This window comes from Peromyscus leucopus, chromosome 9 (assembly GCF_004664715.2).
Source record: "Peromyscus leucopus breed LL Stock chromosome 9, UCI_PerLeu_2.1, whole genome shotgun sequence".
Taxonomy (NCBI): domain Eukaryota; kingdom Metazoa; phylum Chordata; class Mammalia; order Rodentia; family Cricetidae; genus Peromyscus; species Peromyscus leucopus.
Window position 1 is genome coordinate 60,390,270 of NC_051070.1, and position 24,125 is coordinate 60,414,394.

Consider the following 24,125-nt stretch of genomic DNA (forward strand, 5'->3'; position numbering starts at 1 on the left):
AGTTCTGGACAAACACAGACGGATGACAACCACTGTACAATCACACAACACAGTTTTATTTCTCCCCAAATCCTCGGTGTGCCAATTGTTCATCCCTCTTTCTCCTCAACTTCTATCAACCATTGGTCTTTTTACTGTCTCCACAACAATGTTTTGTTTTTGCAGGTCTGGGGATTGAACACAGGGCCTTGTAGGATATTTGTGCACTGTGTGAAGATGTATTGTTGTGATTGGTGTGATAAGAAGCTGAACAGCAAATAGCTAGGTAGGAAGATATTAGTCGGGACTTCTGAGCTGAGAGAGAGAGAGAGAGAGAGAGAGAGAGAGAGAGAGAGAGAGAGAGAGAGAGAGAGAAACTGGGAGGAGGAATCTAGGCACACACATTTCACCAACAGACTCAAAGTAAGTCAGATGTACCGTACTAAGAAGAGGCAAACTGAGCCATGTGACAGAATATAGATTTTTAAATATGGGTTAATTAAGTTATAAGAGCTAGTTGAGGGGAAAGCCTAAGCTAAGGCCAAGCTTTCATAATTAATAAGAAGACTCTGTGTCATTATTTGGGAGCTGGCTGGCAGGACAGAGAAAGCCTTGCCACAGGGCCTGGAGTGCCCAGGGAAAGGACTTTACCACTCTATGTCCCCAGGCCAGCTATGCATTTTTTTTCCTGAATGTTTTATAGTTGTAATCTTACAATATGTAATCTCTTCAGGCATTCTTTCACTTGCTAACCTGGGTTTAAGGTTCCTCTATGTTGTCTCATGTCCTAATAACTCATTTCTTGTTAATGTTGAGGAATATTCCATTTTCTTAGATGTACCACACTTTACTTCTCTATTTACTGACTGAGGCATCTTCTTTGTTACCAGGGTTCAGCAACTGTGATCAAAGTAACTGCAAATATCAGTGTGTTCGCTTTAGTGTACACATAATTCAGCCAACTTGAGTAAGTATGAAGAAGCAGGATTTCTGGATTTTATGGTAAAACTGTTTAGGTTTGTAAGAAACTGGCAGGCTATCTTCCAGAGTAGCGGTACTGTTCTGTTCTCACCAGCAATGCATGTCAGTTAGATTACCTAAACTTCGGAGGAAAATCAACACTTGGAATTCCCTACAGAGGAGCTGGGAGAACAGAGGAAAACAAAATGATAATAGAATCCAGTCTTAGGGAAATGATGATGGAGAAAGTGAATGGGAAGTTAAGGAAAGGTGTTTTGCATAATGTCCATGCCACTACAAACACACTCACCAGCCCACTGGCTCTGGACTGGCTGAAGAGTCAGAGACCGCAGCTGAGGACGTATGCTTCTTAGAAGACCCAGAGCTTGGAAACCCCAAGGGCACTTGGTCAGGAAAAGCGAGGGCAGGGCAGCTCTCCAAAACTGTTGGTTAACCAAAGCAAGAACAGAAACCTCAGGGGCCCAATAACCACAAAAACCCTTGGTTTAGCTCCGGAATCTCAGCCTACCTCACCATTCACTAGACATTATCTCCACTCATTCTTTTTTTCCCAGAAAATATTTATTCAGTGGCCGCTGGCTGTGTGCCAGGTACTGAGCTGGATCCTGGACGTGATCAACTGTCTTATGAAATCCAGGGCAGAGCTCAAAGCTGCGCTTACCTTGACTTTATCATCAGAAGGCCTCTGGCTCTGGGACACAAGGAACAAGTAAACAAGAGGAATTGATGTGACAAGAATTTAGTAAGTACAAGTCAGGCTTCAACTGAAGGTAAGTGTTTGGGGAGAGCTACTGTAAATGTTCTGCACCAAAGAGTATTTAGTAGAACGTACAAATAGAGCACAGAGACAGTCCCTCTGGATGGCCAAAAGGGGGAGGGATGTGGGTGTGACATATATTGTGATAGGCAAAATGCTTAGTAACTTGGAAGCACAAATATAATCAGAGTTCCTTGGGTAAGGAATGAACAATTTATATTTCGTGACCAATCTGGCAATAACATATCTTTCAACAGGTGCCTGCTTCGTGTTCAGTTTTCCACTGCAAAGTGTACAAATGAGAAAGAAAAATGGTTCTGTTGACAAAGAATGAGCTTGTCTTTCTCCTCTAGGACATTTGTTGAAGTCCACTGGTTAAATGACAAAAAATTTGTATGTTGTCCATAGAATCTGTGGTGATATATTGTGTACCCTAATAAACTTTGCCTGAAGATCAGAGAACAGAACAAGCCACTAGATTAAACATAGAGGTCAGGCAGTGGTAGCACACACCTTTAATCCCAATACTTGTGAGTCACACTCCTTTAATCTCAGCACTAGGAAAGTTGAGACAGGAAATGATATGGGTGGATGGAGAAAGGTATATAAGGCATTAGGAGACAGGAACTAAAGTCTTTCGGCTGAGGAAAGCCTTTTCAGGCTGAGGAGCCCTAGAGGTAAGAGGTGGCTTGTTCCTTTGTCTCTCTGATCTTTCAACTTTCACCCTAATATCAGGCTCCAGGTTTTTATTAAAAGACCATTTTGAATTCGTGTTACAAGAATCCTGGCAGAAATGGCATCTGACAGTCTTTGGATATATCTGACAAGACTTTTAAATACTTTTCATACGCTTCAAGGGCCAGTAAAACATGCATAGCTCACTTTAGATGGAGCTGCTGCTGTCATACATGCCTCTGTCTCATCAACATGGTCTCCTACAAATCACTCCCCACCCTTGACTCCACATTGTAAACTCCTTTTAAGCAGACACTCCCCTGACCTCCCTCCCCGGGCATGGAGTGCAAGGCCTCACAAGGGAAAACAATAATGACAGTCTCAGTAGAAAGGCCGACCCTTTGGATCTTTTCACAAGAGTTTCCAGTGAAGTGGCAAGGAGATGTCACCGTGCCTATGCTTCTCATATCAACAGAGTTGACTTGGTGATTTATCCTAGAGCTCAAAGAGATCAGGACGAAGGTGTGTTACCCACGAGCCTTCTGAAGACATCGGTTAGGCTCAGGTGGATGTCCCTGAAGGGCAGCCAATGTCCAGGGAAAGGGGCTCTTGTACTGAAGGATTCAACGTTATTCTTTTATTGACCCTGCTATTATGTCTCTAGCAGAAAACAAACAAAAGCAAGACCAAACAAAATCTTTAAAATGAAGAAAGCACTGTATTGATAGGTTAAAAAAAAAAGTTCATAAAAGAACAAGAAATCCTAAAGCAAAATGGAGACCAAGATGTTCCTAATCTCCAAATAGTATTTCCCTACATTGAGCTCCTCTCACAGAAAGTTCTGTGGCTTTTTGTGAACATATACTATACACTCACAAATAAAGTATTTTTGAATTTGTAAGGATTAATTTTATGCATACGAGTGTTTTTCCTGAAGGTGTGTGTGTACACAACATATATGTCTGGTGCCATTGGAGATCAGAAAAAGACATGAGATCCCCTGGAACTGGAGTCATGAACCACTTTGTGCTTGCTGGGAACTAAACCCAGGTCCTCTACAAGAGCAATAAGTACTCTTAACCTCTGAGCCATCTCTCCAGCCCTGAGTTAGGTTTTGTTATTGTTTCTGAGAAAGGGTCTCACTATGTAACTCTGTCTAGCTTAGAACTCTGATTTCCTCCTGCCTCTGCCTCCTGAGTGCTAGGATTAAGGTGTGTGCTCCCACACTTGGCTGAATTTAAAACCCTAGTTTTTAAGACAGGGTTTCTCTGTATAGCCCTGATTGTCCTGGAACTAGCTCTGTAGACCAGGCTGACCTTGAATTCAGAGATCCACCTGCCTCTGCCTCCCAAATGTTGGGATTAAAGACATGCACCACCACCAGGCTGAGTTTAAAAAATTTTTTTTCAAGACAGGGTTTCTCTGTGTAGCTTTGGAACCTGTCCTGGAACTAGCTCTGTAGACCAGGCTGACTTCGAACTCACAGAAATCCCCCTGCCTCTGCCTCCCGAGTGCTGGGATTAAAGGCGTGTGCCGCCGCCGCCGCTGCCGCCGCCGCCGCCGCCGCCGCCGCCGCCCAGCAAATTAAATTTTTTTTTTTTTTTTTTTTTTTTTCGAGACAGGGTTTCTCTGTGTAGCTTTGCGCCTTTCCTGGAACTCTATTTGTAGACCAGGCTGGCCTCAAACTCACAGAGATCTGCCTGCCTCTGCCTCCCGAGTGCTGGGATTAAAGGCGCGCGCCACCACCGCCCAGCCTAATTAAATATTTTTTAAAAATAATTCCTTTCTAAGATTGGTGGGGAAAGGATCTGAAAGTGACACTTTTGGATGGAATAGTAAAAGAAGAGGAAACATGACTTGGATTCCTCACCGGTCCAGCTCTGTTCTCTCCAAGCCATCCACACTGCAGCTACAGTAAGTAGTCTTTTTAAAGTCGTATTAGGGGCTGGAAGGATGGCTCAGCCCTTAAAGGCTAAGCTCACAACCAAAAAGTCTTATCAGGTAATGTCACTCCGTAGTGTGACCAAACGCCTTAAGAGCTCTCTGTGTCTCTAGAGCAGACCCTGTTCTCCTCCCTGTTCTCCATCCCCTGTCAGCCCAATCCAGCAATACCTCAGAGTCAAATGGTTCCAGTGAGAACCACTCTGTTTAAACACTGCAAACAAGACCTGCAGCCGCTTCATCAAAGCACGGTCAAGTCGCGGGCTCCATTTCTTTGCGTTTTCCTCTTGTTGACTTTTCTCATCCTAACAAAATAAGAAACAGCAATCTTAGGTTTGCATGCTTCTTCCATGTCCAATAGCAACGAGTGTGTCTCTGTCCCCTGAGAAAGCCATGGCTAATTTGCTTAGGCCTGGAGGACATGCTTTTTGAGCAGCAGCTGTGGCAAGAGAATGGATTGTGGTGACTGGGGCCCACCCAGGAGCTAGGAATGAGGTCAGTTTTCTTAACTCTGTGACTAAGACATCTGAATGGCATGAGAACAGATGCTGAATACGGAGCTCCAGAGTCTGAACTGCCTTCCATTCCTAAGCTCTGGTACACCTCCCCACCTGCCTCCTCCAGTGCCGTGACCTCTGCTGCTGGTACACCTCCCCACCTGCCTCCTCGTGTGCCGTGACCTCAGCTGCTGGTACACCTCCCCACCTGCATCCTCGGGTGCCGAGCTCCACTTCAGCTATCTGGTAAACTCTTACTCTCTCAACCTCTGATCCACTTTCTCATCTTTCATAAAGCAACCCTACTCCTCCCTTCTCTGCGTGATTCTGCACGCCTCATCAAACCCAGGGCCTCTCTCTCACATCTAAACAATACTCCAGCACCGCCTAAGCCTCAGCCCCTCCACACGCTCACTGTGTGTCACAGCAGACTTGAGATCTTGCCTCTACTGGCACATGGTCTCCCCAGATAGAAGGCTAAGTCCCTGGGGAGAATGTCTGTCTGTCTGTCTTGTCTTTTTTTTAAAGATTTATTTATTTATTATGTATACAGTGTTCTGCCTGCATGTTTGCATGCAGGCCAGAAGAGGGCACCACCATGTGGTTGCTGGGAACTGAACCCAGGTCCTCTGGAAGAGCAGCCAGTGCTCTTAACCGCTGAGTCATCTCTCCAGCCCCCATCTCTCTTCTCTTTTTTCTTTCTTTCTTTTCTTTCTTTCTTTCTTTCTTTCTTTCTTTCTTTCTTTCTTTCTTTCTTTCTTTCTTTCTTTCTTTCTTTCTTTCTCTTCCTTCCTTCTCTCTCTCTCTCTTTCTTTCTTTCTTTTTCTTGGTGTTTTTTTGGTTTTGGTTTTGGTTTTTTGGTTTTTCAAGACAGGGTTTCTCTGAGTAGTTTTGGTGCCTGTCCTGGATCTCACTCTGTAGACCAGGCTAGCCTGGAACTCACAGACATACGCCTGCCTCTGCCTCCCAAGTGCTGGGATTAAAGGCATGTACCACCACTGCCCAGTCTTTCTTCTATTTTCTCCTCCTCCTCCTCCTCATCATCCTCCTCTTTCTTCTTTTTCTTCTTCAAACTCTTTGGTACTATGAAATGACCCGAATGTACATAAGCATCCCCTTGTATAAATTCTGGGGTTAATTAATTTGCTGAAAGTCCTTTTTACCAAACTGTGCTCTCCCTGTTACAGGTGTGGCCTTCCCTGGTGTCATGAACTGAAGAGAAAGCCCTCACAGCTTTCACTGGAGCCTGTGGCACCAGCACGTGGGAGAAGAAGTAGCAGTCCCCTATCTACACCTATGTTTCCTTTATTGTCCCTAGTCAAAAGCGGGGAGCATGTCCCAGCATCACTTTCTCCACTTTTATCTCTGCTTTCCCTCAGTTAACAGGATCTGAAGCTGAGGACTCAGTGGCAAGTGCTCAGCTAATTTGTACAGGGCCCTGGGTTCCAGCCCCAGAACTTTAAATAAATAAATAAGTTCAGTAGTAGTAGAGGTAAGGAATCACGTATTTCAAAAATAAGATAATTATTACTGTTAGTAGTCTTTTAGTACATTTACCTCTGGTTAGGTATGGGATCTGCAGCCAAGAAATGTAGGAAGCAATTGGGGATTTCAGACAAACCAATAATGAGGTAGCGAATGCGCTTCACTCTGAAAATACTAATGTTGATGATGATAATTCATGTATTCTAAAGCAGTGGTTCTCAACTTCCCTGATGCTGTGACCCTTTAATATACTTCTTCATGTTTCGGTGATTCTCAACATAAAATTATTTTCGTTGCTATTTCATAACTGTAATTTTGCTATGTTATATTATAAATTATAATGTAAATAGCTGTATTTTCTGATGGTTTGGGGGGTCACACTCCACAGGTTGAGAACAGCTGCTCTAAAGAGTCTTGGGACTTGGCGATGAAACATGTCTCATTATAGATGCTTCCGTCTCATTCAAATTATAAAGTCGGCAGAGGACAGCTCTGTGTCTTCGGTAAGTCACTTACAAATGTAACTGCTAATCTGGAGCTCGGATGGTACACTGTAGATAATGAATGTGTCTTCCAGGCCAGCCACAGCATCATTTGACTGATTATGAAGGGAATGATCAGTATGAGACGGTGTTAGTCAGGGAAGGCTCTTGAAGGGGCCAAGTCACTGATTTTTGAATAAGAGACTGACATGAAATAGATCATACTTTTAAAAATGTTATCCTAGCAACAGGCTAGAAAATGAAGTGAAGTGAGGGAGCACAGGGCGAGAGGGTCAGGCAGGAGACAGCACTATAAACAGAATGATGGGAGCCATCCTACTGTGGGCTTGCGGGATACAGCGGAAACGGTTTAGCCAGAGCAACATGGCCTATGGCATAACAGCACAGGCTTTGCAGCTAACCTGGCTTGGACTCCAGGTCCGGCCCTACCACCTCTCTACTCAAGTTACCTGGGTAACCGTCAGCCTACTCCAAGTCTACTGTCTCATCCACACACACAATCAAGAGATGCCAGCATACTGTGAGTGCTCATCGAGTCACTGTGTGAATATCCTTCCCAACTGGAATGAAGCAAGCTACTCTTTCTGCTCCTGGCAGTCAGTCCACAGGAACATGCTTGTGCGAGAGGCACTTGGATGGAGAGCTCCAGATTAGCCTGGGTCACATCACAAGTTCAAGGCCAGGCTGTGCTATATTGGTAAACTGTCTCAAAAAACAAAGCCACTGAAATAAAAATAATAAATTGTCACTGAAATAGGGTCAGGACTTTATGCTCTGCCTCCTATTTTGGCCCCTACCTGTTTCTAGCCATCTACTTTCCTATGGATGCTCAGAGTTGCCTAAGCACTTTTTAGTTCCAAGTAAGTTACTGTTAGGTCCCAAGAAATTCCTTTCCCCGAAGTTTAGACGAAAGCCAACATTCCCTCAGGAACTTAAGAAGACAGTTCATTCTCTTATCTCTAGCAAAAGGGACATATGGCTCTTCAATTAGCCTGTGCCTGTGGTACCTATTAGCACATCAAGGTCTATGCTAGCCTCTAGGCTCTCTCAGTCCCTACTTAACACCTGTACCTGTTACAGAGTCTTCCTGGAAAGCATACCCTGCCCCCTACCTCTCCATCCCTGAGCTTCCCTTCCCTTCCCCCCAGCTTCTCTTTTCTCCTATATAACCTAGCCATTTTGCCTACATACTTTCGTGGCTCCTTGTTCCTTTTTTGGCTTCTTGGTCTATGGCTCCTCTCTTTTAGCCCCCCTTTTTCCTCTCTCCCCTCTTCCCCTCTCCCTCCACATTCCTCTTGGCCCACGTTCCAGATGCCTCTGGCTGTCCTCTCCTTCATATCTACAATAAACCTTCACAACCATACCTTGGAGCAATCATGTCCTGTTTTTTTTTCATTCAGTTACCTACTGTTAACAAGAATCTGGAATAGAACATAATCTCCAGGGGTGGGGGGTTGGGGGAGGTGGTTTGGGGAAAGAATAAGTATATGAAGTTCTGACTTCAGTTCTTGCCATAGGGAAATGCTGCTAAATGGTTTGTCTAAGGAAAAATAGTATGTGACAGAATGTCAGCTTTTGATTGCTAGATTCAGGAAAGAATAAAAGAAGAAGTAGGGCAGGAGGCCATACATGCCACATACAGTATGAATGGAGCATGGTGGTGCTCACTTACAATCTTTGCACTCAGATGGAAGCAGGAAGATCAGAAATTCAAGGCTGCACAGTTAGTTCGAGACCATCATGGGAGGCATGAGACCCTCAAAACCAACCAACCAGCCAGAGGAAGAATGGGGATAACAGCAAGTTTGCATCTTTTCTAACTTACATAACAAGGCCAGGGGAGCCGGTAGAAGGACAGACTGCTTGGAAAGTGGTTTGGGAATAGAAATGGTAGAGCTCTTCATGTATCCACTGAGAAGACAGTCTTGCAGACAAGGCAAAGTCCAAACTTGTTAGGCAGTCACATAGATACTTCATAATCTGTCCCAACCTGCTTCCTGAGACTGAGTCTTGTCAATTCATGAAAGAACTCCTGCCGAAGGTGTCAGCCCAGGCTGTCTAATATGTCATTCTGTGCCTCACTGCCTTTGGACACAGAGTCCTCTTTGTCTTTTATTCTTTCGTTCTTTTTGTACTGAAGGTCAAACCCAGGGCTTCATGCATGCAAGGCAAGCTTTCTACCACAAAGCTACACCTCTGGGTGGAATGTCCTACTTACCCACTCGCAGCTTAAGCTCCTCATTTAAGATATGGTTTACACTGGTTTACATACTTTCTTCTCCATGAAGCATTCTAATATGAGAGTTACTCCCTGCCTTCTCTGGATTATCACAAAATTCCATTGATGTCTCTATAATGAATCACATTCTATTTTCTCTCTCTCTCTCTCTCTCTCTCTCTCTCTCTCTCTCTCTCTCTCTCTCTCTCTCTCTCTCTCTGTTGTGTTATGTGTACAGGTGTGAGCATCTAGAGGCCAGAGGCTGACTTCAGGTGTTGTTTCTCAAGTACTGGCTCCTTTCTCTCTCTCTCTCTCTCTCTCTCTCTCTCTCTCTCTCTCTCTCTTAGACAGGGTCTTTCACTGGCCTGAATCTCCCTAAGTAGCTAGGCTGGTTTACCAGAAAACCCCAGGATTCTGCCTGTCTCAGTCCCCGCAGCGCAATCGCCAGCTTTTAAAACTTGAATTCTGCAGATCCAGCTCAAGTCCTTCTGCTTGCGAGGCAAACATTTTACTGACTGAGCCATCTCTCAGCCTCCCGGTTGATTCTAGTTTTCTCTTTATAGCTGTCATTTGACAATAGAGACAATGATTTAGTCTTCCCTGGCTTGATACTATCTGGCCTATCACAACAACACTTCACAGGTTCAGTTCTGAACAACACCCAGAATACTGTTTTTGGAAAAAAAAAGAGGCGTGACTATAAGATGATGGATTTAATTCAACAATCCACAACAAAAGCCACTTTGCTTATTTGTTAATCTGTAATATAATAATTAGTGTGTTTGAATTTCCTAGATCCTTCAGGGAGGACATAAACTCACCTTATACCCATAGGCTTTTGCTCACCAGATGCAATAAAGTGATTAGAATTCTTTATGAGGTGTTGCTTCTCTGTAACCAAAGCAGTGTGGCTGCTATGGCAGAGGGAGTGCCTAGGGCTTGTTATCACAGACCAACGAGCAGGCCTGGTTGTGGGTGTGCACATGTGTGCGTGTCCTCAGTTTTCTCTGAAGACATTTTTCTATTCTAGTTCCCATGGTTCAACCAACTCACCTTACCCTGACAGGAGCCCCTGATGAAAATAAATATCTCCCTTAATTTCTTTCCAGTTTAGGCTTAAGCATATGATTTCAAAGGAACACAGCCAGGAGGTCAAATTTTGATTATTTCACTCCCAATACCCCTAGTCATTATTCTTTTAAATATGTTACTTCCCACTATCCCCATATTATTCTTTTAAGTATTTTAACCCAAAGATTTTAGAGAATTCCTTTGCAATAGTTTAGCTGGGATTATAGGTATGTTAGGGTGGGATTATATGTAAATTAGGATTCTGTGCTGATTCAAAAGTCTACACAGTATAGTCTCCCAAGCCCTCCTTCCTCAGTCCCAGAACTTCTCCACCATGGGCCCCAAGCAGTCACTTTCCTATGCACCCTGCCAGAGAGGCCTTACACATATAAGGAAACAGTGATTTCTCTCTTGTGGTTTTTATGTAAAATGTAGCTTAGCATATACAGTCCTGCTTCTTACTTGTTTCTACTAAATAATTTCTGTCTTCCTTTTTTTTGTTTTTTTATTTGTTTATTTTGTTTTTTGTTTTTGTTTTTGTTTTTGTTTGAAACAGAGCTTCTCTGTGTAGCCCTGGCTGTCCTGGAACTCACTCTGTAGACCAGGCTGGCCTTATACTTAGAGACCCACCTGCTTCTACAACAATTTCTGTTTGTTTGTTTGTTTGTTTTCTTGAGACAGGGTCTCACTATGTAGCTCTAACTGTCCTGAAATTCACTATGCAGACCAACTGGCCTCAAACTCACAGATCCCCTCCTGCCTCTGCTTTCTGAGTGCTGGGATTATAGGCGTGTGCCACGGGGCTGGAAAGATGGCTCAGTGGTTAGGAGGACCAGTGGCTCTTCCAGAGGACCCTGGTTCAAGTCCCAGCACCCACATGGCTGCTCATAACTGTCTGACTCCAGTTCCAGGGGCTCTGAAATCCTCGCACAGACATATATGCAGGTAAAACACCAATGCACACAAAAAAATTAATAAGTCATAAAAAAAAGGTGTGTGCCACTACACCCAGCAATAATTTCTGTCTTTAGAATTTTCCATGCCTTTTGGTCTTTTATGTAGGGGACTGTAATCTGTTCAACCAGTCTCCCGTAAAGGGGCCTTTCTCAGATTTGCCCCATTCCTCACGTTATAAGCATTTCAGCAGCTCATCTAAGCCTCAAATTTCCTACCTAGCCTGTGCCGCCTGCATTCTGAAAAAACGCTATCTTATCTCACAAAGAAAACAGACACCATTGGCTGGAAATTCCGGCAATTTCCTGCCTACCGTGTACCTTGTACATTGTGTTCTTTCACTACCAAACAGCATATAGCTCCCGGACTGTGCCTGGCTCTGTCTGGCCCCCGTCCGGGGCCTCTCAGATACCATTTTCTCTCCCCTCGCTTTGCCTGTGAAACGTTTCTTATCCTTTCAAACCCAAACCAGGATATCGTCCTGGAAGGGAGTCCACCAGTCTCTTCTGTGTATTATATGTGCACCCCATGTGCTTAATGGCCCTTTCCCACCATTGCACTTCATATGCTGATCTGAAAATTATCTATGAGGCTATGTTCCTACAAGTCTTATAAGTGCCGGAGAGCTAATTTACATCAGAATGACCAGCACTTGCCGGTGTCGGGGAACAGAAGCTACTCAATAAATAGTTGTTGAATAGATAGTGCGAGAGATGTAAGTATACGTTGTCACGACAGGGACTGCAGAAGTAGAAATGGATCGTCTGCTTTGCCTGTGCAGAGAAAACATTGTTGACCATCAATGGAGACCCAATTCCAGTCCGTGGGAACAGAAGCCTCCGACCTCACTGCAGCCTCCTTGGTGCCTAGAGGAAGGACTGGCTTCACTGATGCTGAAAAATAGTGAGGCCTCCCATTGTATCTGAATCTACAAAGGATACCTCTCCACAGTCTACAAGGAAATCGAGAATGAGAGAATCTGCTGCCTTCCCACTAACTTGCTAATACCCAGTCACGGGTCAAATCTCATAGTGCTCATGGTGCCAGCAAACTTGTTCCTAGCTTAACTCAAATGCTTCCGAAAGTTGGCTTCTGTGTATGAGTGGTATATGCACATGCTTGTGGACCAGTACTGAGCCGTCTCCCCAGCACTCTAAAATTAGCTTTTTAAAAATGTTGCTGTATTTTTAAGAGCAAGATATAGACTCAGTTGCAATGTTCAGGCATCTGGTTCAAGAAATAATAATATATGGTGTGCAGTTATAAAACTGAGCAAGGAAGATTGTAGTAACTTTCTCATCAGGACCGCCAGCCCATAAATAATGACATTGAGACTTATTATTAATTATGAAAGCTTGATCTTAGCTTAGTCTTTTTTCTAACTAGCTTGCATAACTTAATCTGTTTCTATTACATTCCATCGCTCAGTTACCTCTCCTCTGTCCTGTATGTCCAACTTGTTCCACATCCTGCTGGTATCTCCTTCACATGCCTAGATTCATCCTGGGTTCCTCTGTTTGCCCAGAAGTTCCACCTAGTCTCTCCCACCTAACTATTGGCCATTCAGCTCTTTATTAAACCAGTTAGAAGGCACCTTGGCAAAGACACATCTTCACAGTATATATAAGCACAACAGAAGATCTCCATGTTAATGCACATAGAGCTTTATAATATACCAATGATTGAAAAAAGCAGATATATGAGCCAGGCGGTGGTGGTGCATGCCTTTAATCCCAGCATTCGGGAGGCAGAGGCAGGTGGATCTCTGTGAGTTCAAGGCCAGCCTGGGCTACAGAGTGAGTTCCAGGAAAGGCGCAAAGTTACACAGAGAAACCCCGTCTCGAAAAAACAAAAGAGCAGATATAGAACAATATACATCGTAGGCTACATTCTATGTCATAAGGTGAAAGAAAATATAAATTGCATATGCTCATGTTTGCCTTCATAATCCTAGAAGCAGAGGTTAGCCAGATGGCTCAGTGGTTAAGAGCACACAGTGCTCTTTTGGAGGACCTGCCTCACAACTGCCGGTAACTCCAGCTCCAGGGGATCTGATATCCTCTTCTAAATTCCATAGGCACAACCACGCACTCTCTCTCTCTCTCTCTCTCTCTCTCTCTCTCTCACACACACACACACACACACACACACACACACACACACACACACACACACCAGTTAGTATAAACTTTAAAACAAACAAACCCTAGAAGCAGAATATCAAAGATGAAAAAGAGGAAAGAATGTAAGAACCTGAAAATTTCAGGAGAGTGACATAGAATTTAGGCCAGTTTGGGTTTTTGTTGTTTGTTTTGTTTTTTAAAGTTCAAACAAAGCAATATGAAACAAAAAAAAAAAATCTCCAAAAATACTACTGAGTGAGTTTTGTGTTGGCCATATACTGCTGGGCATGGGGTCTGCCTTTAAATGTGATTTGTATACCCTGAGATTCCATTGGGAAAAACCAGTTTTTCCTTTGTGGGCAGTTGTGAATTGGAGTTAGCTTCTTAGGAAGGGATGGGAGCTTATGTCCACTTCTCCCTCTCAGTTCTGGGAGCTCATCTGGCTTGGACCTATACAGGCCATGTGCATGCTGCCATAGTCTCTGTGAGTTCATATGTACATCAGTCCGTAAGTGTCTGAAAGACACCATTTCCTGGTCCTGTCTGTCCCCTGTGACTCATAGAATCTTTCTGCTTACTCCTGCATAATTCCCTGAGTCCCAAGGAGAGGAGTTCAATGAAGATATCCCATTTAAAATGGCGTGTCCCAAGATCTCTCACTTTCTGCACATTGTACAGTTGTGGGTCTTTGTATTTGTTCCCATTCACTACAGAAGAAAGCTCCTCTCGTGCTATTGAGCAAGACCCAGATCTACGGGTATAGCAGAATGTCATTATGAACCATTTGGTTGTTACACTCCTTTAGCAGAACACTAGTATTGGCTTTCCCCTGGGCCCATGGCCTATCTAGTCCCACAGTCTTGACCACCTGAGCTGTCAGGCCTGGGTCCCATCTCATGGAGTGGACCGTGAATCAGATCAGATAGTGGTTGGTTACTCCCACAACATTTGTACCACAATTGCATCAGCATATCTTGCAGGCACTCACCATTGTAGTTGGGACTGTTTGTAGCTGGATTGGTGACTGCCTTTCTCCTCTAGTAGTATGCAGAGTACCTTCCAGTACCATAAATGCTAGTCAGTGGGGGTGAAGGCTTTAGGAAGGTACCAACTCAGCTTCTCTATGTTCAATGAAATATGTAAATGTTGCCTTCAGCAGCAGGGCCTTACCATCAGTTATATAGATCAACCACTAGGCTTGGCAACAGCCCCAGCTGTTTGAGGGTTTCCACGGAGCCTCTTTGGCCAACAACTCCATTAGATACAACCTATTCCTAGCAATGGAGGTTTTACTTGGTGGAAAGAGATGTGCAGTTGGGGCTTTGTCTCTCCTGTTCTTTGGTGATTCCAATTAGATGTCTTCCATATGTGTATATATTTTAAGAAGCTTTTACTGTAGTAGTTTTCCATAAGACCCCTCAAGTGGCCCTTAGTGTTAGCTATTCCTCCCTTTATTCCCTCCCTTACCGTTTCTTCCCTATGTTATTGCATTTAACCCTCCCATTCAATTCCTGCCTCTATCCCTCCATAACTATATATTCTATTTTCCCTTCCTTGGGAGATCCTCCCTTCCGCCCCCCCCCACAGTCCCTTATTCTGTACTAAGCAATGGTTATTTGCATCATGCCAAGGGAAGAATTAACAGTTAACATCTACATATAAGAAAATTCATACCATACTTGTCTTTTGGGGTCTGGGTTGCCTCACCCGGGATGATTGTTTTCCTAGCTCCATCCATTTACCTGTAAATTTCATGGTTTTTTAAACATCTAAATAATATTCCATCTTGTAAATGTATCACATTTTCATTATCCATTCATCTGTTGATGGACATCTAGGACAATATGTTTTCAATTTCTGGCTATTATGAATAGAGCAGCAATAAACATGGTTGAGCAAGTGTCTCTGTGTGAAATGAAGTGTCATTTAGGCACCTGCCCAAGAGTGGCATCACTGGATCTTGAGGAATATTGATTCCCAGTTTCTTAAAGAACAGGGACTGGGAACTGCCACACTGATTTCCACAGTGGCTGTACAAGTTTGCACTCCCACCAGCAGTAGATGAGTGTTCCCCTTACTCCACATTCCCATCAGCATGAGCTGCCACTTGTTTTATTGATCTTAGCCATTCTGACAGGTATAAGACAAAATAAGTAGTTTGGGTTTGCATTTCCCTGGTGATTAAAGATGTTGAACATTTTGCCAGGAGGTGGTGGTGTATTCCTTTGATCTGAGCACTTGGGATGCAGAGGCAAGTGGATCTCTCTGAGTTCAAGGCCAGCCTGGTCTCTACAAATTGTGTGCCAGGACAGCCAGGGCTACACAGAGAACCCCTGTCTCAGAAAAAAAAGGTGTTGAACATTTTTTAAGTGTTTCTCAGCCATTTGTGTTTTATCTTTGAGAATTCTGTGTTTAGGTCAGTATCCCATTTTTAAAATTGGGTTGTTTCTTGACATCCAGAATTTTTAGTTCTTTGCATATTTTAGATATTAACTCTCTATTAGATGTGTAATTGATAAAGATCTTTTCCTATTCGCTAGTTTGCCACTTTGTCTGAATGATGCTATCCTTTACATTTAGCTTTTCAGTTTCATGAGATCCCATATTATTTGTTGGTCTTAGTGCCTGTGCTTTTGGTGTCCTGTTCAAGAAGTCTTTTCCTGTATGAATGAGTTCAAGACTGTTGCTCACTTTCTCCTCTCTCAGATTCGGTATCTGGGGATTATGGTGAGGCCCTTGATCCATCTGGAGTTTTCTTCAGGGTGATATATATGGATCTTGTTGTATTCTTCTGCATGCAGCCATCCATTTTGGCCAGCGGTATTTGTTGAAGATGCTCTCTCTTTTTTTCTACTGTATATTTCTGACTTGTTTATAAAAACATAACAAAACAAGTGTTCATAAGTGTGTAGATTTATTTCTGGATCTTTAATTCCATTACAATGATCAATATGTCTACTTTTATGCTGATACCATGCTTTTTTAAAAAATCACTATAGCTCTGTAGTACAGTTTGAGATTGGGCATGGCGATACCTCCAGCAGTTCTTTTATTATTCAGGATTGTTTTAGCTGTCGTGGGTTTTTTGTGTTTCCATGTGAAGCTGAAAATTTTCCTTTCACCTTCTGTGAAGAATTGTATTGGAATTTTGATGGAGATTGCATTGAATCTGTTGATTGCTTTGGGTAGGGTGGCCATTTTCATGATATTAATCTATTGATTCACAAGCATGGAAGTTCTTTCCGTCTTTTGATATCTTCTTCAATTTCTTTCTTCAATGTCTTCAGGTTTTTTTTTGTTTTTTTTTTTTTTTTTTGCCATATAGTTCTTTCACTTGCATGATTAGTTATCCCCAAGATATTTTATATTATCGGAAGCACTATTTTTTACTTTTTTGATTACTACACCAAAGTACCTAAGATTGAGTAGTTTATAACTTATAAAATCAGCTTTACAGTCTGAGAAGTACCAGCAGATTTGGTATCTGATTAAAGCTGGCTCTCCATGAAGGAGAACTTCTATCTGTGTTCTTGTATTTATTCTTTTTCTGGGAACTGCCACAAAATACCAGACAGAAGTCTTTCAGGAAGAACAGGGTTATTTTGGCTCGTGGATTCAACACATACAATCCATGACTGTACGAAAGGCTCAGAGGCAGGAGCTTGTAACTTCTCCTTGACCAATACTTATATTGATTATGTTGTTTCCTGAGATATTACAAGAAATGGTGTTATCACAGCATCAAGGTATTTTCCCTCACTTTTTGAGAATGTTGCAGAGCTTTGTAACCATTAAGTAGAATCCTTTATTATTTAGTAATATGCCTTTTAGTGTTTATTACTTTTTACTGAAATTGCCTTTATTGCTTTATTTATATTTACTACAATTGGTATATTATAAAAACATGGCATTATTGTAAAATCTCTTTAAAGATGTATTTTACAAATGTGTTGCCATAGCTGAGGGCGGTGGCACACACTTGTAATCTCAGCACTTCGGAGGCAGGAGGATTGCTTCATGTTTGAGGCCAACTTGGTTCATGTAATCATTCCATGACATCCAGGCCATGTCGCAAGAACCTGTCTTAAAAACCACAAAGTAGGGCTTTGGTAAAAGTACTTGCCACCAATCCTGACAACCTGAGTTCAATTCCTGGAACCCCTGTGGTGGAAAGAGAGAATTAATCTAGGATCTACATGACAGAAAATGTGATAATAGTCTTTCTGAATCTGGATAATTTCACTTAATATGATCTTCATTTACACCCATTTTCCAACAATCGCATAATTACATTCTTCCTTATGGTTTTTAATTCTACTAAATAGTTCTTCACTGGGCAGTGGTGATGCATGCCTATAGTCACAGCACTTGAGAGGTAGAGGCAGGTGGAGCTCTGAGTTCAAGACCAGCCTGGTCTACAGAGTTCCAGGGCAGTCAGGGCTACATAGAGAAACTCCGTCTCAAAAAAACAAAACAAAAAAAACCCAAATAGTTCTTCATAAATGATATGGTGCTTTTGATCCCATATAAGGAGGAGCTAATTTCTTGCTATTTGAAAAAGCTTGCCGGGCGGTGGTGGCGCACGCCTTTAATCCCAGCACTCGGGAGGCAGAGCCAGGCGGATCTCTGTGAGTTCGAGGCCAGTCTGGGCTACCAAGTGAGTTCCAGGAAAAGGCGCAAAGCTACACAGAGAAACCCTGTCTCGAAAAACCAAAAAAAAAAAAAAAAAAAAAAGAAAAAGCTTATTTTTAATATAGTAGTCTATAAGTATTGTCAATTTCCAACAGTAAGAATGGTGCACAATGGTATGAACTCTCTTCCTTGAGGCATCTACCAGTAGGTTCTTCTTCCTAGAACATCTATATCCCATTGGAGAATAGAGACAATGAAAATTGAGGGGGGCCTGGAGAGATGGCTCAGTGGTTAAGAGTCCACACTGCTCTTGTGGAAGACTAGAGTTTGGTTCTGAGCTCCCACACATGGCAGTACACAACCTCCTGAAACTCCAATTCCAGGAGTCTTTTCTCTTTTGATTATTAAACTCCCTCTTCCCACCCCACCCTCAATTTTTCTACCTTTTAAAATCCTTATTTTACATTATTTGCTTATTCTCCATGTATTTGAGGTTGTCTTATATTCACGTTTGAAAATAGTACAATTGCATTTTTTTTTTTTTTTTTTTTTTTTGGTTTTTTGAGACAGGGTTTCTCTGTGTAGCTTTGCACCTTTCCTGGGACTCACTTGGTAGCCCAGGCTGGCCTCGAACTCACAGAGATTCGCCTGGCTCTGCCTCCCGAGTGCTGGGATTAAAGGCGTGCGCCGCCACCACCGCCTGGCGTACAATTGCATTTTTAAAAAAATGTTGGGGGTGCTGGGAGATGGATCAGCAGGTAAGACCATTTGCTATGGAAACATGAGAACTTGGGTTCAGTTTCCCAGCACCAACTTAGAAAACCAGTTACATGTGTCTGTAACCCTAGAGTTTGATGTAAAGCGCAAGCTGGGCTGTAGGAGATTTGTGAGGTGAGGGGGGATGGGAGGGGCAGGAGGCTTCAGTGACAGGCACAAGAGGACGATTTATCCAACACTGCCCAGACATTGAAAACGGTATCTGTTGTCCTCATCACCATCATTAACTCTTGTGGAATATTCCTTTACACTGTGTGAACATATGCCACTGTGACTGGTTTAATCAAAAAGCTAAACAGCCAGTAGATAGGCAGGATTTTCAGGGCAGAGAGAGTGCTAGGGAGAAGAAGGGCAGAGTCTCAGGAGCTGCCAGCCAGACATGGTAGAAACAGCATGAAAAGGGTTAATGGGTTAATTTAAGCTATAAGAGCTAGCTAAAAACAAGCCCAAGCTATTGGCTGGGCTTTTATAATTAATAAGAAGTCTCCATATGGTTATTTGAGAACTGGATGGCAGGACAGAAAAGTCCACCTACAAGTCTAGTCTGTCATGAGACTGTATGTAGTAGGGTGAAAACACCTCACTAACCTTAAACTGGCTGATGAAGAAATGGCATGTCTATGTGTAAATCTGCTCTTTATTTATTTATTTATTTATTTATTTATTTATTTATTTATTTATTGGTTTTTCGAGACAGGGTTTCTGTGTGTAGCTTTGCGCCTTTCCTGGGACTCACTTGGTAGCCCAGGCTGGCCTCGAACTCACAGAGATCCGCCTGGCTCTGCCTCCCGAGTGCTGGGATTAAAGGCGTGCGCCACCACCGCCCGGCTGTAAATCTGCTCTTTATGAGCTTGATTTGCTTAAATCAGCATCTCTGTCTCCCCTCTGTTGCCCCCAGATTGTTCCATCTGCCTCCACTGCTGCCAGCTTTAACATCATGACCCATCCCCACCCCTCTGCACTGGCTCTAGGCACAGTCCAGCTGCCTGCCTTGCCTGCTGAGGTCCATGTGACTGTTCTAAGTTGTTTACAGCATGGTATATGTTTTAGTTAGGGTTTCTATTGCTGTGAAGAGACACCATGACCACAGCAATTCTTAGAGAGGAAAACATTTCATGGAAACTGGCTTACAGTTCAGAGGTTTAGTCCATTATCATCATGGTGGGACATGGTGGTGAACAGGCAGACATGGTGCTGGAGCTGAGAGTCCTGCATCTTGATTGGCAGGCGACAGGAAGTGAACTGGGACACTGGGCATTGCTTGAGCATATCTGAGACCTCAAAGCCCAACCCTACAGTGACACACGTCTTCCAACAAGACCATAACTCCTCCCACAAAGCTACACCTCCTCATAGTGCCATGCCCTATGAGCTTATGGGGACCAGTTACATTCAAACTACCACAGTGCACCTTTATTCGAGGAAAGTCTTTTAAGTTATTTTTGTGCCATGATTTTGATTTATTTAGTCTTCTCTCATCTAACCGAAGAACGTAAATATTTAGGTGTAAAGATCTGATTTGTTGTTGCACTTCTGGCCTGCTATCTCAGGCATGTGAGGAGATGACATTCTCATTTACCTCTCAAGCAGGGGAAACTGAGGTAGTGGGTATTTATGCTTTATGCATTTGTGTGGTATGGATTTTAGGTGTATCTCTTGCTGTAACTTGTTAAGTTGGAGTTTAGATGGATAACCGACTCTCCTGGAAAAGTACAAGGAAGTTAAACTTGGCTTAGCCACTTCTCTCATAGCTTTCCACTCCTAACTTCTGGGGTCTTGGATTTCCTTGCACTGGACCACTTGACATCATTTTATCACATAAACATCTGATGTTTTATATGAAATATATTCATAAAGCATTTACTCTCTTATATAAAGACTTATTTTTAAATGTTTTTTTCTATAATTTTAAAGTGTGTGTGTGTGTGTGTGTGTGTACCATATTGTATGCAATAGACTTTCCATAGGACAGGGCTGGGATTTGTTTTGTTTGCTGCTGCATCTCTGACTCCTGCCCAAGGATGGAGTGACAGCAGTGTTGAATAAATCCAAGAAGGTGCTGGGTTCTCCATCTCCCATCTCATGTGTGTCTTCTGACAAAGGTTTGATTTTCATTGTTTTTGTTTTGTTTGTTTTGGGTTTTTTGTTTGTTTGTTTGTTTTGTTTTGTTTTGTTTTGTTTTGAGACAGGGTTTCTCTGTGTAGCTTTGGAGCCTTTCCTGGAACTCACTCTGTAGACCAGGCAGACTGGCTTCAAACTCACAGAGATCTGCCTGCCTCTGCCTCCCGAGTGCTATGATTAAAGGCATGTGCCACCACCGCCAGGCTTGATTTTCACTGTTGTACATTACCAACAGTGGACACTATGAGAGATGATGTTTTTATGTTCGACATTGTTGTTCCCCGAAATTAAAACTAAACCAAAGCACCTTTAATGTCTTCAAGGTGGAATTTGGACAGCGCTGTTTGTTTCACACGTGGATATCCTTTACAGGCACCCGAGATAGTCGAAGATTAAAAGAAGTTGTTTGTCGCCTTTTTCTCAGCATGGTGACATTTACTGCTTCCGAATGAAAATAAATGATAGATTCTCACCTAAGTTCGAATTGACCTTTCCTATTTTAGCCTGACTTCTTCAGCCCTAATAACTCATTTTAAACTTTGTTCCAATGGTGTGGCCTCACTCTCCACCATTGCCTGGCTGGAAATTAGGCCCGCCCACTGAGTCTCTGCTTCCCACAGGCAGATGCCTTACAGAAGGCAGAGTCATTTAATAGTTCTTGAAGGAAAGTTGATGACTCACTCTACAGCCCCTGGGGAGGGAGGAGGTGATTGCAAACAATTTAGGATGGGGCAAGAAAGCCTAGCACGAATGCCTGGCAGCAATCAAACACCTACCAAAAAATGTCTTGTCTAAACTTGATTGAATGCTGATTTTATTTTTCCAGAAAGATGTTAGCTGAGCAGTCTACTGGGCTCAACACTATTTCCCTTACTGTGACATAGTGCAAGTTTTAACCGTACTAAGTTTCATAGCTTCAGATAATATGTATTCGGAAAAAAAAAATATCACCCTAAAGATTTTTAATTTTTTTCTCTCAAAACATGTGATTCTCATTTTATAGGAGGTGGGGGTGTCACAGTTTTAATTGAATTTTTATGAGAGAAGCATTTTTGTTTTTGCTTTTGCTTTTGAAAATAGAAGCCTGGGGGCTGGAGAGATGGCTCAGAGGTTAAGAGCACCGACTGCTCTTCAAGAGGTCCTGAGTTCAATTCCCAGCACCCACATGGTGGCTCACAACCATCTGTAATGAGATCTGGTGCCCTCTTCTATGTACATAATAAATAAATAAGTATTTTAAAACAAAAAAGAAAGAAAGAAGAAAATAGAAGCCAAGATCTAATACACATCAGCCATCTAAGTGGGTACAGGGGACAGCTGCCAGGGGCCAGACCCCCTCAACCCTCCCCGTCAACTTGCTTCTTGACACCTGAAACCTTGAAGAGTGGGGATGCCTTTGCTTATATCAAGACTTCATTTGTGGGGCTTGGAGTGTAGCTCATGGGTAGAGTGCTTACTAAGACCTACAAGACCTGGGCTGGATCCCATAGCGTGGAAAATGAAATCCATCTCTTCATGGATTGGAGAGGTGGCTCAGCTGTTAAAAGCATACTGCTTGTCTTCATTTGCTGTCTGTTGCTGTGATAAACACAATGACCCAAGGTGGAGAAAGGGCTTTACTTCAGCTTATAACTTCCAGACCATACTCCACCACTGAGAGAAACCAAGGCAAGAACTCAGGCAGGAGCTGATGCAGAGGCTGTGTGGAGGGTGATCCTTACTGGCTTATTCCTCATGGATTGTTCAGCCTGCTTTCTGATACCTCCCAGGGAGGACCTCCTACATGTGATGGCACCATGCATAGTGGGCTGGGCCCTCCCACATCAATCATTAATCAAGAAATTGCAAGACAGGCTTGCTTTCGGGTCAATCTAATGGAGCATCTTCTCAATTAATATTCCATCTTCTGACCCATGTTGCCACTGAAGGCCAGTCAGATTTCTGTGGTCTATGTTGCATCCTTGAAGAACATGTTGATGTCCTTGACCCCAGGTACATCGGAGGCCTTTGTCTGGGTCAGTGGCCACACTAACAACTGGGAGCTCTGTTGGTGGTCTTTGCTGACGCCAGAAACCATGTGGAAACCCATGATCCAATCTCCCACAGACTATAAGGAACAAATAAGCTAATGTGGCAGTGATAGCGATGACTGCAGACACACAGTTGAGAAAGAGGGACATGGAAGACTTCTGTGACAACACCTACCTTCACCCACATGCCCCCATCCCCTCCCAAAATAGAAACATCTTAACAAGAAGTCATGTAAGAGAACTCTTAAAAACTGTGATGGGATGCCGCAGTGTTGCTTTCCACAATAGTTTCCACCAGGGTTACAGAGGGGAAGAACTCAGTCCTATTTAAGGGGTAGGCCACTGACAGTTTGTCCGTGTTCGGTGAATATATTGATAACATAAATTGGACATTTTATTATTTTTTTTTTTGCTGGGGGACAGGAGGTCACAAGGGCTTCAGAGATGAGGGGAAGGTGGACAGGGAAGGATGGGGAAGCGAATGTGATAGGGGAATATGATGTGAAATCCCCCCCAAAAAAATCAATAAAAATGTTATGTTGGGAAAACTATATTCCATCTTCCCAGGTGAGCCTACCTTGTGTCAACCTGACAACTGACCAGCACACTGCTTTTTCAGAGGACCGAAGTCTGAGTCCCATCACCCATATCTCTGACTCACGGCCACCTATAACTCCAGTTTCGGGGGATCTCACACCTGTGTCCTCTACGGGCACCTGCACACATATTAACCCCCCCCAATATACAAATAATTAAAAGTAACAAAATTGAATATTTTAAAAATCATCTATTAAAATATTAATGGGCCCAGCTTGTCAAGTTGACATCCAAGGCTAGCTGTCACAGGAGGAGATGCTCTTAATCACCGAGCCACCTCTTCATCCCCTGGGAATAAGACCATTGAGTAGATTTACCTGATTTCTGCCTATGAGCATAGAGAAGGGGCTGAAATATGGGAGGGTGAGGGGGTGTAAAACCCAGAACACAAACAATTCAGAAGAGCTTCTCCTTTTTAAAAGGAGACACCAGGAGAGTCTATTTCTTATTACAAAGCAAGTTAGTAATTGATACAGGAAATAGTCCAGTTCACTGAGTTGTTCTTTTTTCTTTCATTTTTCTTTATTAAGACATTTTCTACTCACTCCACATACTATCCACAGATCCCCCCTCCTCCTCCCTTCCACCCTCCCAGCCCTCTTTCCCAAGCTACCCCGCACCCCCACATTCCCCCAAATCGAGGTCTCCCATGGGGAGTCAGCAGAGCCCAGCACACTGAGCCTAGGCAGGTCCAAGCCCCTTCCCACTGCACCAAGGCTGTGCAAGATGTCACACCACAGGCACCCGGTTCCAGAAGCCTACCCATAGAACAAGGACAGATCCT

General features: G+C 43.2%; 1 long non-coding RNA gene across 1 annotated transcript; it reads left to right on the forward strand.

Moving 5' to 3' along the window:
- The first annotated feature begins 328 nt into the window (after nucleotides 1-328).
- LOC119088577 lies at nucleotides 329-2,185 on the forward strand. The gene is made up of 4 exons (XR_005092248.1): nucleotides 329-402; nucleotides 870-946; nucleotides 1,515-1,730; nucleotides 1,975-2,185. It is a non-coding gene; the product is annotated as an uncharacterized LOC119088577 (long non-coding RNA).
- The last annotated feature ends 21,940 nt before the right edge of the window (nucleotides 2,186-24,125 follow it).